Source organism: Pinus tabuliformis, chromosome 4_2 (assembly GCF_031772625.1).
Source record: "Pinus tabuliformis cultivar Carrire ecotype Pingquan chromosome 4_2, CPIR1, whole genome shotgun sequence".
NCBI classification, from domain to species: domain Eukaryota; kingdom Viridiplantae; phylum Streptophyta; class Pinopsida; order Pinales; family Pinaceae; genus Pinus; species Pinus tabuliformis.
Genome location: NC_142304.1, coordinates 609506264 through 609518893, shown reverse-complemented (window position 1 = coordinate 609518893; position 12630 = coordinate 609506264). Strand labels below are relative to the sequence as shown.

The window sequence follows — 12630 nt, the reverse complement described above, 5'->3', positions numbered from 1 at the left end:
AGAGTCGCAAGAAATAAGAAACCTTGACTACAGACATTCTAGAGACGGCCAGCGGAGAATCAATGAATTCATCGATACTGGAGCACCATAATAAGTTAGTCTCTGGTCATTACATTGACCATCACTGATGTAGGACCATAATAACTTAGTCTCTGGTCATTACATTGACCATCACTGATGTATTAAAAAAGGTAAGGCAAGATCGGGCGCATGTAATAAAAGGTAAGGCAAGATGTGGCTCATTTCTATTTTAAAAGTAAGACAGATTTGGCATCTATCAGCTGTTTTTCCTTGGTTTAACATAAAGAGAGGTTAAGGCCATTGCAATGTCACAGTATGCTGTAAAGTGTTGAATCTTGAAAGAACATTATACCAGATGTTTGTTTTCGACCTCTTCAAATATATCGATCATATTCGTCTTAATTAAGACAATTGATTCATAGCTTAAAGCATAAGGCCAGAGCTATCAGCAGATCGATGGCAATGAAATAACTGAAAATGGGGATTGGTAAGAAGTGCTAGCAATTTTTTCACAGAGCTAAATTGAAATGATGGGCTTAATTTTTTCTGGACGAATATCATATTTAAATTCATTTTTTCCGGTGAAATCGACGAGAACGAATTTGGGATAAATTATACCATAGTTTAAATTAATCTGAAAGGCATTGAAATTGTATTCACTATGTCAGATACCAAATTTGTAAGAATGAGTACAAAAACTGTGTTGTGCAATTTGCACAAAAAATAAGAAACAAATTTTAATAGCTAAATATGATTTTTGTATCCTACACGTATTTCTGGTACGCACCAGATTGAAACTCCGACAATACAGAAATAAAAGAAAGCTTGCATTCATTACAAGCCACCGGCAGTTTATAGGCTTCAAGCAACAGAAAAGAATTCCCCACCAAATAACACGATCTGGATGACGAAATCTCTGTTCAGATGATCTTCATGGTGCGCCTCATCCCAGGCATGATCGTAGAATTCAAACTGTTGATAGTTTTGGAAGTTGTCCTCGAAGTGCCATTTTTCACAAAGGGATTTAAGATTCGGATTCCCCGGCAAACCATCGGATGTTTCCTCTGAAGATTGACAGTATTCTTCGGTGATGTCACCAGCGGTGCTCGGAGGAATACCGAGATCATCGTCTGAACTTTGAAGCCTCCAGGAGATAACATAGATCAACGTTCGAGTCTGTATCTCCGGTTGGGCCTTCAATCTGGTTGCTAGAAATATTAGTGGCCGCAGAATTAAATCCAGAGTTAGGGAAAGGATAAGAAGTGGAACATGTCACGGCAATCTCTTCCTGCAGGCTTCTCATGACTCCTTTTACGAGCTCCTCACTGGGAGAGAATTCATCTTCTTCGTCGTCTTCTGCTAAAGTTTGATCTAATTGCAGTAGATGAAGAAACCGGTCTGTTTCTCCGCCCTGAAAGCGTTTCTTCTCCTGGACGTCTATGGATTCCGGCAGAGCCTGGAGCTCACGGTCTCGTTTCCTGAGCAGCGCCTGAGTCATGACGGAGAGAAGGCCCGGCGATCCGAACACACGGAACACAATGATGTTGCAAGGAGTAGAGGATGATGATAGTTTGTCTGCTGCGAAGAGCTGTCTCTCCTGATACGATAGTAGGCGAGAGCAGGAATGGCTATATATAGAGCGTTTCGACTTTCTATGGTACAAGCATCGCCAGACATATATTTATATTAGTTTATTGGTTCAAATTCTGTGTGTTTGGAGACGGCTGGTATGACTCCGGCCGACCACCATATCCACCTAGATAAAATATTTCCGAAGTGTCTACTTCCGGTAAAGCTGTTCATTTTTTAATGTTGTAATGTATGTAGTTGTGGTCAGCTTGTCGTGAATCACTTAATAAATCTCGCACCGATCCAACGGTATAGCTTCTATGAAGATCTGGGGAATGGTGATTTGTGGATGGCTTCACTGTACAATATTTAAAGTTGTTAGACACATGTGATTTGCAGGATGGCTTCGCCGTACAGTATCGTGGCCTGACGAAAACGAGGTAATTTACTCCACCGTTTGTAATGTTCATTTTGTTACTTGTGAGTTGATGGGCAGGAAATCGCTCCGTTAGTGTTCACAAATTATATATAAATTTCGATTATTATAACAACCGGAACAGCTTCCTTATGAACTTTTCACAAGAGGGTGTATTTCGAATCTAGCTCGAAAAGTTATGTATAATTTCACACTTACTAATTTTATTTTATTTTAACATATATAATCCTTTTTTTAACATATATAATCTCTTACCAGAAACAGACTAGATAGTCCTTTTGAAACTTATAATAATTTCACTTATTATAACAAACAGAAAAGATGCTGATTAACTTTTGAGGAGGGTGGGTTTCGAATATGGCTTATTATGATTTGATGCTTTATTTCGATCAAATTGTTATAATTTTATATTTTAATTTATTAGGTCAATAACCCTACTTATTTAGGGCAGTGGAATTTTTATTTTTATGTTGTAAGGCATTCTTCTAAAAGAACTATTTTAGCTGCCTTCGTGTCATAATCTTTATCTTTGAATTTTTTGTTAGACGATTGAGTTATAATTATCCCTTGATTTAAATTGAATGGTAGTTGCTACTCAAACCATTTGTCAACCACACAAACCATTTTCCAACCGCATAAACGACTCTCATGCATCTTTTCCAAATAGTTCTTTGCAGTTAACTACCCCTGTGGGTGAAAGTTCAATAGCCTCTATGACTGCAAAACTATTAAAGTTGGAGGTCATCTACAACTGCCTGGGCTCTTCATCTAATGTTTAGCAACACCTATGCTATGTGCTTTTCTTCGCAATTACCCTAGCTGTTGTATTTGTTCTCTATGCCGACATTGCGCCATGTACCAATATGTCTGAGTGCTTAGATAATTTCATGGTCGATTTCGCCTGTTCTCATTGCAAAGCATCCGAGATCGTGATATATGGACCTAAGGTCAGGCCATCCAGAGGTCTAAGGATCAAGTCTTCGCCCCAAATCAAGATATGGGCAAACAAGAGATGGAGAGAGAAGGTCGAATTCTATTCAATTGAAGAAGGTTTTCAGAGCTTTCAGAGCTTTTTGCTAGAGAATGGATTCCCCACCTTTTCCTATTACAATGACCCTTACCTCTATGGGACACCCTCCTTAGAATACCCCGGATTTCTCAAGGTATCAATTCAACCCATGTGACCTAGAAAAGAGGGCCTTGATCCCTGATCTAGATGCATTGAGGCAAAAGGTAAGCCCTTGGTTGGCTGAAAGTTTCAGAGGAAGGGTTATGTCAGAAAGCCCTGTTGTCGTCAAGGCTTGCATGTATTCAATATACATATGTTCCGTGATGAGGATTTCATCATTGATTTCCTGGCATTGACAAAGACTCAGATGTCAACAACATCCAAGTCCCCTATTTTAATCGCCTCTGAATCCTCTGGCCACGAGCTCAAGATGGGTCCTTTGATAGGATGGATAATGGTTGATATTGCCCTCAGAGGAGAAGCTCATAACCGCCTCCACGATTGCAGCACTGTTGCGAAACTGTTGAAGCTAAAGGTCATCTATAGTTGCGTGGGCAAGAATTTCATTGTCCGCATGCTCTTCTTCGAAATTTCCTTGGCTATTATGTCTGTTCTCTACACCGTACACGACACCGCACCATGTACCAATATGTCTAACTACTCAGATAATTTCATGGTCGAATTCGCCCGTTCTCATTGCAAAGCATCCGAGATCAGGCGCAGCTCGAGATATATAGACCAAAGGTCAGGCCATCTGAAGTTCTAGCGATTGAATCTTTGCCCCCAAATCAAGTTCTAGGCAAACAAAACATGGAGAGAAAAGGTAGAATTATATTCAGTTGAAGATGGTTTTTAGAGTTTTTATGGCGCAGACCATCAGCAACATGAGCAGTCCTTTGGCCTCTCTTTTCTTCACTCATTAGCTTGACGTCATGCCAACATATCTGAAGCCCTTCAATTGTCCCAACAACGATATAAGTAGTGCCCTTATGCACACTGATCCACTCTGCATTTTGAACTAGGCGAAAAAGTTTGGTTTCATTTGGAACACCAACGCTTAAAGGCCAACACCGGCATACAGGGGGTTGTTTCCCGAATAGAGGGTGGTTCGGTCGATGCCCTAATCTGAGCGCAATCTCCCATTACCCTTTTCTACCTTTCAAAATATTCCTATTCTTGCATGTTGAAAAAGAGAATCTAGAGATGGATTCAAGTTCTGTTATCTAAATGCAAAGGATGATCGTTAATTTATTATGTTTTTTATTATAATAATGAAAATGTATCTAGTCATTTCGGGAATGGTTATTAAGGTAAGCTGCTGGAGGATTTTCCTTCCATTCACTATCAGAGGAGGAAAAACCACTCTCTTCAACAGATGGATGGACGGGCTGGCCAACCAATGTCTTATTCTTTATTAGAAGAAGATGGGAATTTCTTGCCATTAACAAAGGCTAAGATGTCAACAACATCCAATTTTAATCACCTATGGATACTCCGGGAACTGAATTTCTTTCCATTGACCAAGACCGAGATGTCAACAATATCCAATTCCTTTATTTTAATCGCCTATGGACACTCTGGGCACGGGTTCAAGATGGGTCCTTTGAAAGGATGGATAATGGATGATCTTGCTCGCACAAGAGAAGCTCATGGTGTGCCCCTGCAATATTTTTCAATTGAACATTTTCTTCAAAATCTGCAGGGTAATCCCAAAGAATATGAGGAAAAATTTTCTCCTTATCTGTGTACCACATCATCATAAAGGTACAAATCTATCGAAAATAATCATTACACTACTTGAATTTGATATTGTTCATTTCAGCTTTCCTTAATAAGCTGGAATTTTTTGTGGGTTAGATTAAAAGTGAATGGAAGTATATGTAAATGTTTATAAAAGTCACTACTTCTCTTAAGATCAGAGTCACAGTGGATATGCTAACTCTCCTTGCCTATATGGCGCAAAGAATCTTTTGTGACTGTCCTGTGCCTCTAAGATATCTATGTTCTTCCAAAAATAAAGATCACTATTGCTTTTTATCTGTTCAAGCTAGCAACTACATCGAATTCTTGTCTATGTAAAAGAATCAAAGGAGCTTAAGGTGCTTGTCATTTTACCAGAAGTGGCAGTAGATTAGTATGTTAGACATATTTTCATTCAGGATAATTATGATTATGTAATATGATGAATGAAGATGGAAAATTAGTTTTGTTTCTATGAATTGTCATTTTCCATTATCCAATGGATATAGAGCATTGCAGTACATGCTTTTAAATCAAATTTTCAAAGAGATAATTTAAGCATGTCATTTTTTGGATTTGTAATTGCAACTATTACTAGAATTCAACCATGTAATTGTTGGTGAAATTGCAATATTTTATTGTTGGAATTGCATTTTTGAACGTATAAATGGGTTCAACTTTCTGAAAAATCCCCTTAAATCTGGATTGTGCAATCTCAATCACTGATATTTACAATTCCAACAAATCTTCTAAAATTTCACCAAATTTTGAGAAAACTGATTAGAAAAGTGTTTTGTACATTGGTTGGCTTCATGTTCTGAACTATTCAGAGGAGAATATTAGCACACTTTTCTGGAATATTAACATACTTACTTTGTGATTATGATCTTTTTATTTATCCACATTAACTTTAATTAAGCAATTGTTTATATGAAAAGAAATTGTGGGCCTTCATTGGAGACACATTACCTATATTGCTTCCTTATACTTGTTTAAGCTTGAACACTAGCATTACATATTAAAGTTTTATCCTTATCTGTGTACCACATCGTCATAAAGGTAAAAATCTACCAAAAATAATCGTTACACTACTTGAATTTGATATTGCTCATTTCGGCTTTCCTTGATGAACTGGCATTTTTTGTGGGTTAGATTCAAAGTGAATGGAAGTATATGTAAATGTTTATACAAATCACTACTCTTCTTAAGATCAGAGTTATAGTGGATATGCTAGATCTCCTTGATTATATGGCGAAGGGAATCTTTTGTGATTGCCCTTTGGCTCTATGATATATATGTTCCTTCAAAAATAAAGATCACTATGCCTTTTTCGTTGTTGAAGCTAGCAACTACATCAAATGCTTGTCCATGTAAAAGAATCAAAAGAATCAAGGGAGCTTAGAGTGCTTGTCATTTTATCGAAAGCAACAGTAGATTAGTATGTTAGACATATTTTTATTCAGGATCATTATGAATACGTTTCATGATGACTGGAGACGGAAAGTTAATTTTGTTTCTATGAATTGTCATTTTCCATTATCTAACAAATACATAGCATTGCAGTACATGCTTTTAAATCAACTTTCCAAAGAGATAAGTTTAAACATGCTATTTTTGGGATTTGTAATTGTTGCTATTACTAGAATCCAGCCATGTAATTGTTGGTGAAATTGCAACCTTTTATTGTTGGAATTTAATTTTGGAATGTATAAATGGGTTCAAGTTTTTTAGAAATCCCCTTAAACTTGGACTGTGCAATATCAATCACTAATATTTGCAATTCCAACAAATCTTCTAAAATTTCACCAAATTTTGAGAAAACTTATTAGAACAATGTTCCCAGAAAAAATTAAAATTAAGAATGCTTACTACACTGCTTTTCAAACATTTACCAATAATATTCCGTGTTGAATTTTGTCTTGCAAGCATCCCCTTAGATTTTATTATTCTTTTTTTACTAGAATTTGGGATGCTTTAGGAAATTTTCACTGAGATATTATTAGACAGTCTGCTACTAACCCCTTTGACTCCATCTCATTAAAATATATGAATCCTTGCACTATTTGTACATTGGTTGGATTCATGTTCTGAACTGTTCAGAGGAGAATATTAGCATGCTTTTCTAGATCATTAACATACTTACTTTGTGATTATGATCTTTTTATTTATCCATGTTCACTTTAATTAATCCAATGTTTCTACGGAAAGAAATTGTGGGCCTTCATTGGAGTAGATTACCTATATTTCTTTCTTATACTTGTTTAAGCTTAAACACTAGCACTTCTCTGTGCATTATCTTATATGATTTTGTTTGATGATGCAGTAGGTTCAAGAGTCCTTTGTGAACTATATGATGAATGATAGCTTGGGAATGATAGCCAATTCTCATACTACATTTTCTAACCAAGAGCCGAGTATGGCTTAGAGTGCAAGTTGTCTACAGTTAACCGAGCTATTTTCAAAAGCAGTTGATTTTCCGAAAACTAGGATACCTGCGCAGGTTCTTGCCAATTTACACCAAAAAGAATTTCTTGATTTCATGGAGAAAGAGGATAAACCAACATATTAATCAAAATGTGTACAAGCATCATAGACCTAGTGTCACATACTCTTTGTATAAGCTCATTCACAAAGTAATTTGTTTGGAAGGCATATGACAATGATTTGGAGGTGGAGGGATTTGAAATTTACCTCAGTGAAGCTCTAGTGCACAAAAAATGGTATTACTGTAAGTTGGCATCATTGACGGATTATTATGGGTTGCAGAGATTATTAGTCGTAACATCATAAATTTGTCTATATTTCATGGTAATAGGAAGCATAGAGATTTAAAGGAAACCATCATGTATGCAGTAAGGTCTCTCAGAACACTATAAGGGGTGGTTTGAAAACTGCTATGATGATTACTAGAACACTGCAACTAGCTCTGATGATAAGCAAAGTGCCAGGGTGTCAGCTTGGTATCATGTAACATATCACCAAGATTATTGGGGCCATGCAAATTTGAAAGGATTTGGTACTAGCGATCCCCATTCTATAAGTTTTGCATGGGTGATATATGACAAACTACTTAGCATCAAACACAAGAGGCTTACTCGTGTAAATAAGAGGCTTCAGTTAATAAATTGTGACATTTAATAATGTGGGCAAGTTGATTATGTTGTTTCAAAAAACCTCAAAGGGATGGAGCCCTTGGAAGTCATCTCTATTCAACTCGAGAATCATAAAACTGTGCTTGTAAAATGCATTTTTTCACCATGAGATGTGAAGTGGGTGGTCTCTAGGATAGCTAATATGGTTACTTGTGTTTATATTTCAGGGTTTAAATTTTGTTTCACTATATTACTGACAGAGATGATGATTTTTTTTTTCTAGGTGACAAGAAAATTATACATGGTTGGTTATATTGGCGAAAGGCGCCATGCTCTACCATGATTCCTCTACCTAGAGTATAAATTTAATTAATATTTGAATATAATCAGTAGTTATTTATATATTTCCAAGTAGTGTTCGATAGAATATGAATGTAAATGGTAAATCCTTTTTTGTTAAATAGCTTAAGGTGAAAAGAGGCATATTTGCAAACATTTAAGGTGAAAAGAGGAAAATGACAATTCAATTGGATGCTTATATCACAGTACAATGATACAAAATCCAAATATATTCTCCAATTGTATGCCTCTTAATTAGGGTTAATGCTCAAGGTAGTATGGCCTAAAAACAGAGAGTGATTTTGATGCTCTGAACTGGCAGGTGACACATGTAATGGGACTTATAATAGAGCAATCCATGATCCATTCATATAAACTTTGAATTCATTTCTATTGCGTCCATCTAATAGTTTTCCATTTAATTTAATGTTTATATCACAATATAATGATACAAAATCCAAATAGATTTTCTAGTTGTTACCTTCTAATTATAGTTATTGTTGGAGGTAGCATGAACTAGATACATAGACTGGTTTTCATGCTTTGAACAGGCATGGCCTGCAATCGAGAGATCCGTGATCAATACATGCATCGTTCTCTTTATATTTGAACTCAAAATTCTATTGTAGCCCTTAAGAATGGTCCAAAAAATAACGAACAACAAGCCTGGGTAATAGACCACCAAACATAAGAAAATGAACCATATTGCTTATGCCCACCTAAATTTGTCACATTAGAAGTACACATTTTCCATTCATTATTACTTTTTAGGGTTTGTGGAGAGTAGAAGAAAAGAACATGTAATTTTCATTGATACAATAGGAGACATCAAGGGATTTTGCACAAGTAGATTGGAATGCCTCTTATACACAATGGAATCTGACACTTAACGACAAATAGGTAAATTAGTTGACAATCAAGTAGCATTTTCCCATGGGTTGAAGCCTTTTGAACCTTGTTTATTGCTTATATAAGTAAGAATATGGTAAAGAAAGTGTGTATGTCAAAACATCTATCTAAAAGTTAATGAAAGAACCCTCAAATCAGAGTGTGTGTCAATCGAACAAAAAGGAACATCATACGAGAATGCTTTGCTAAATATTCTGATATGCAACTTAAGATAGAATCACATCAAAGTTTCAATAAAACCTGCAATTGAATAATTCTGACACACCTCCAAACTCCCCAGAATCGGAATGTACAAGAGATTCATCTCCCCCAATAAACAACTCTCCAATAACATTTTTTGATGACGATTGATGACCATGTATTGAATAAATTCTCCCAGCGCTCTTAAACAACTATGCAACTCCAAAACAGATCGTGCACCATGTTTGGCGGTAACAAATAACTAGCTTGCCCATGGGCCATAAATGCAAGGGGTTGTATATGTCCACCGTTGGATAACTGGCTTGCCAAAATACAACGGTGGGCATATACAACCCACGTCAATTCATGGCCCATTGGCACGCTGGTTATTTTCAACCATGGTTGGCTACACGTTTTGGAAATAGACATTGCCTTGTGAAAGTGGCGGTGGAATGTTTTAGGGCCTGTCAGCGTAATATGGCTCTACACAGAGGAACCACAAGGGTATGTACAAAATCCATATCTTGTATGAAGACTTTGGAAATCCACTCAATGGCCTCAACCAGACACCTAGAGCTTGGTATGAAAAAATGGATTCTTATTTACTACCTCAAAGTTTCATTTGATGCAAATATGATCATAGTGTTTATATGTTGAAAACATTTGACTCTTTTTTGATCATAATGCTCTATGTAGATGCTTTACTAATAATAGGTAGTTCAACCTCAGTCATTTTTGTACTCAAAATTGCTTTACATGACAGTTTTCCATGATGGATATGGGCCTCTTACACTTTTTCCTTGGAATAAAAAATAATCTTTCTCTAGCTGGAGCTTGGTTTCTCCATTCCAAAGAAAAGAATAGTCCTGAACCTTTCAAACTTGAAGCTCTGCCTGTGAGCGAATGCAGGGGGTTGTTTCCCAAATAGAGGGTGGTTCAGTTGACGCCCTTATCCAAGCACTATCTCCCATTACCATTTTCTATTACCTTTCAAAATCTTCCTATCCTTGCATGTTGAAAAAGCGAATCTAGAGATGGATACAACTTCTTCTATCTGGATGCAAAGGGCGATTGAATTTATTATGTTTTTTATTATAATAATGAAAATGTATCTGGCCATTTCGGGAAGGGTTATTAAGGTAAGCTGTTGGAGGCTTTTCCTTCCATTCACTAACAGAGGAGGACAAACATCTCTCCTCATCAGATGGATGTGTTGGTCGGCCAGCCAACGTCTTATTATTTATTATGTTTTTTATTATAATAATGAAAATGTATCTGGTCATTTCGGGAAGCGTTATTAAGATAAGTTGCTGAAGGATTTTCCTTCCATTCACTAATAGAGGAGGAAAAACATCTCACCTCATCAGATGGATGGGTTGGTTGGCTAGCCAGCATCCTATTATTTACTAAAAGAAGATTTGAATTTATTTCCATTGACAAAGACTGAGATGTCAACAACATCCAGTTCCCCCATTTTAATCACCTCTGGATTCTCTGGGAGTAGGTTCAATGGGCGCGGGTTCAAAATGGGTCCTTTGATAGTACGAATAATGGTTGATCTTGCTCTCACAGGAGAAGATCATGGGGTTCCCCTGCAGTATTTTTCAATTGAACGTTTTCTTCAGAATCTGGAGGGTAATCCCAAAGAATATGAGGAGTAGGTTTCTTCTTATCTTTGTACAACATCGTCATAAAGGTTCAAATCTAATGAAAATAATTGTTACACTACTTGAATTTGATATTTTTCATTTCATCTTTCCTTGATGAGCTGGCATTTTTTGTGGGTTAGATTTAGAGTGAATGGAAGTATATGTAAATGTTTAAAAAAACCACTACTCTTCTAAAGATCGGAGTCACAGTGGATATGCTAGCTCTCCTTGCTTATATGGTGCAGGGAATCTTTTGTGATTGTCCTTTGGCTCTATGATATATATGTTCTTCCAAAAATAAAGATCACTATGCCTTTTTCTCTATTGAAGCTAACAACTACATTAGATTCTTGTCTATGTAAAAGAATAATAGGAGCTTAGAGTGCTTGTCATTTTATCGGAAGAAGCTGTAGATTAGTATGTTAGACATATTTTCATTCATGATCATTATGATTATGTTTCATGACGACTAAAGATGGAAAATTAGTTTTGTTTCTATGAATTATCGTTTTCCATTATCTAATAGATATAGAGCATTGTAGTACATGCTTTTAAATCATAATTTTAAAGAGATACATTTAAATGTGCCATTTTTGGGATTTGTAATTGCATATATTACTAGAATCCAACCATGTAATTGTTGATGAAATTGCAACCTTTTATTGTTGGAATTACATTTTTGAATGTATAAAAGAGAGAACATGTCACAATCCTCGTGAATCATGTCATCAATTTATAGTGTGCATTTAATATTTTGGATGTTATTCCAAAAAGGAAATGAACATCACCTAGTTGTTTCAATTACCAATCACAATTCTTCAATTCCATTCTCGTCCCATTATCGATTTGGGATGAAAGTTAAAACCAAGCCAACTACCACTAGAATCAGGAGTACTATACATAAGATGTTACCTTCTAATGAAACACACACACATACCTATATAATATTTTCCAGATAGAATAGATAACAAGGGAGGGTCTAGGCTTCAAAAATGGATATCCTTACCAATCTCAAGAATAAAGAGATGAACCAAAGAAGTATAATGAGACAAAAATACAACTCTACTATGATGCATTTGGAAAAGAATCCAATATATGGAGAAGTTCTTTATTTACTTATTTGCGTCGAGGTAAATCTCAAAAAACTCAGAATCACCCTCAGAAGGGGGGAATTTCAGCTGCACATCGTGTGTATTTGAAGAGTCAACATTTCCTAGACATAGTGAATCAAGTTTACCCATCGAGAAAATATCACCATTGTCTTCATATAAGACACCTAGTGCTTTTCGAGGACTAGGAAAAAGGCTTTTGAGGACTAGGAAAAAGTGGCCTCTTGAAGCATGGATCAACCACCCTTTAATCATTGGCTGAAGCATACTCAAATGCACTCTGGCCCAATTTGACCAACACAGTCACATCATAGTTGGCTACAATTATTTGGTACAGAGGATTACTAAACTCATCTAATTTGCATGTGAAAGAGTAAATCTGCTTTCAATTTAATGTATAATAAATTCTTTTGTTTCAGAATCAAAGCCACATCTAATGAAAATGTTGATAGCACCCCAAGCTCTTTTCATAGTGAGATAAATTATGATTCTCTATCTCACCACCTACATGAGCCATCCCTACATCAACACCCATATTTTATTTCAATCTAAATTCCAACCTTCATGTGGATACAAT

At 36.1% G+C, this 12630-nt stretch overlaps 1 pseudogene; it reads right to left on the bottom strand.

The window, feature by feature from the left end:
* Nucleotides 1-667: 667 nt before the first annotated feature.
* LOC149170773 (uncharacterized) lies at nt 668-1632 on the bottom strand (annotated as a pseudogene).
* Nucleotides 1633-12630: the final 10998 nt, after the last annotated feature.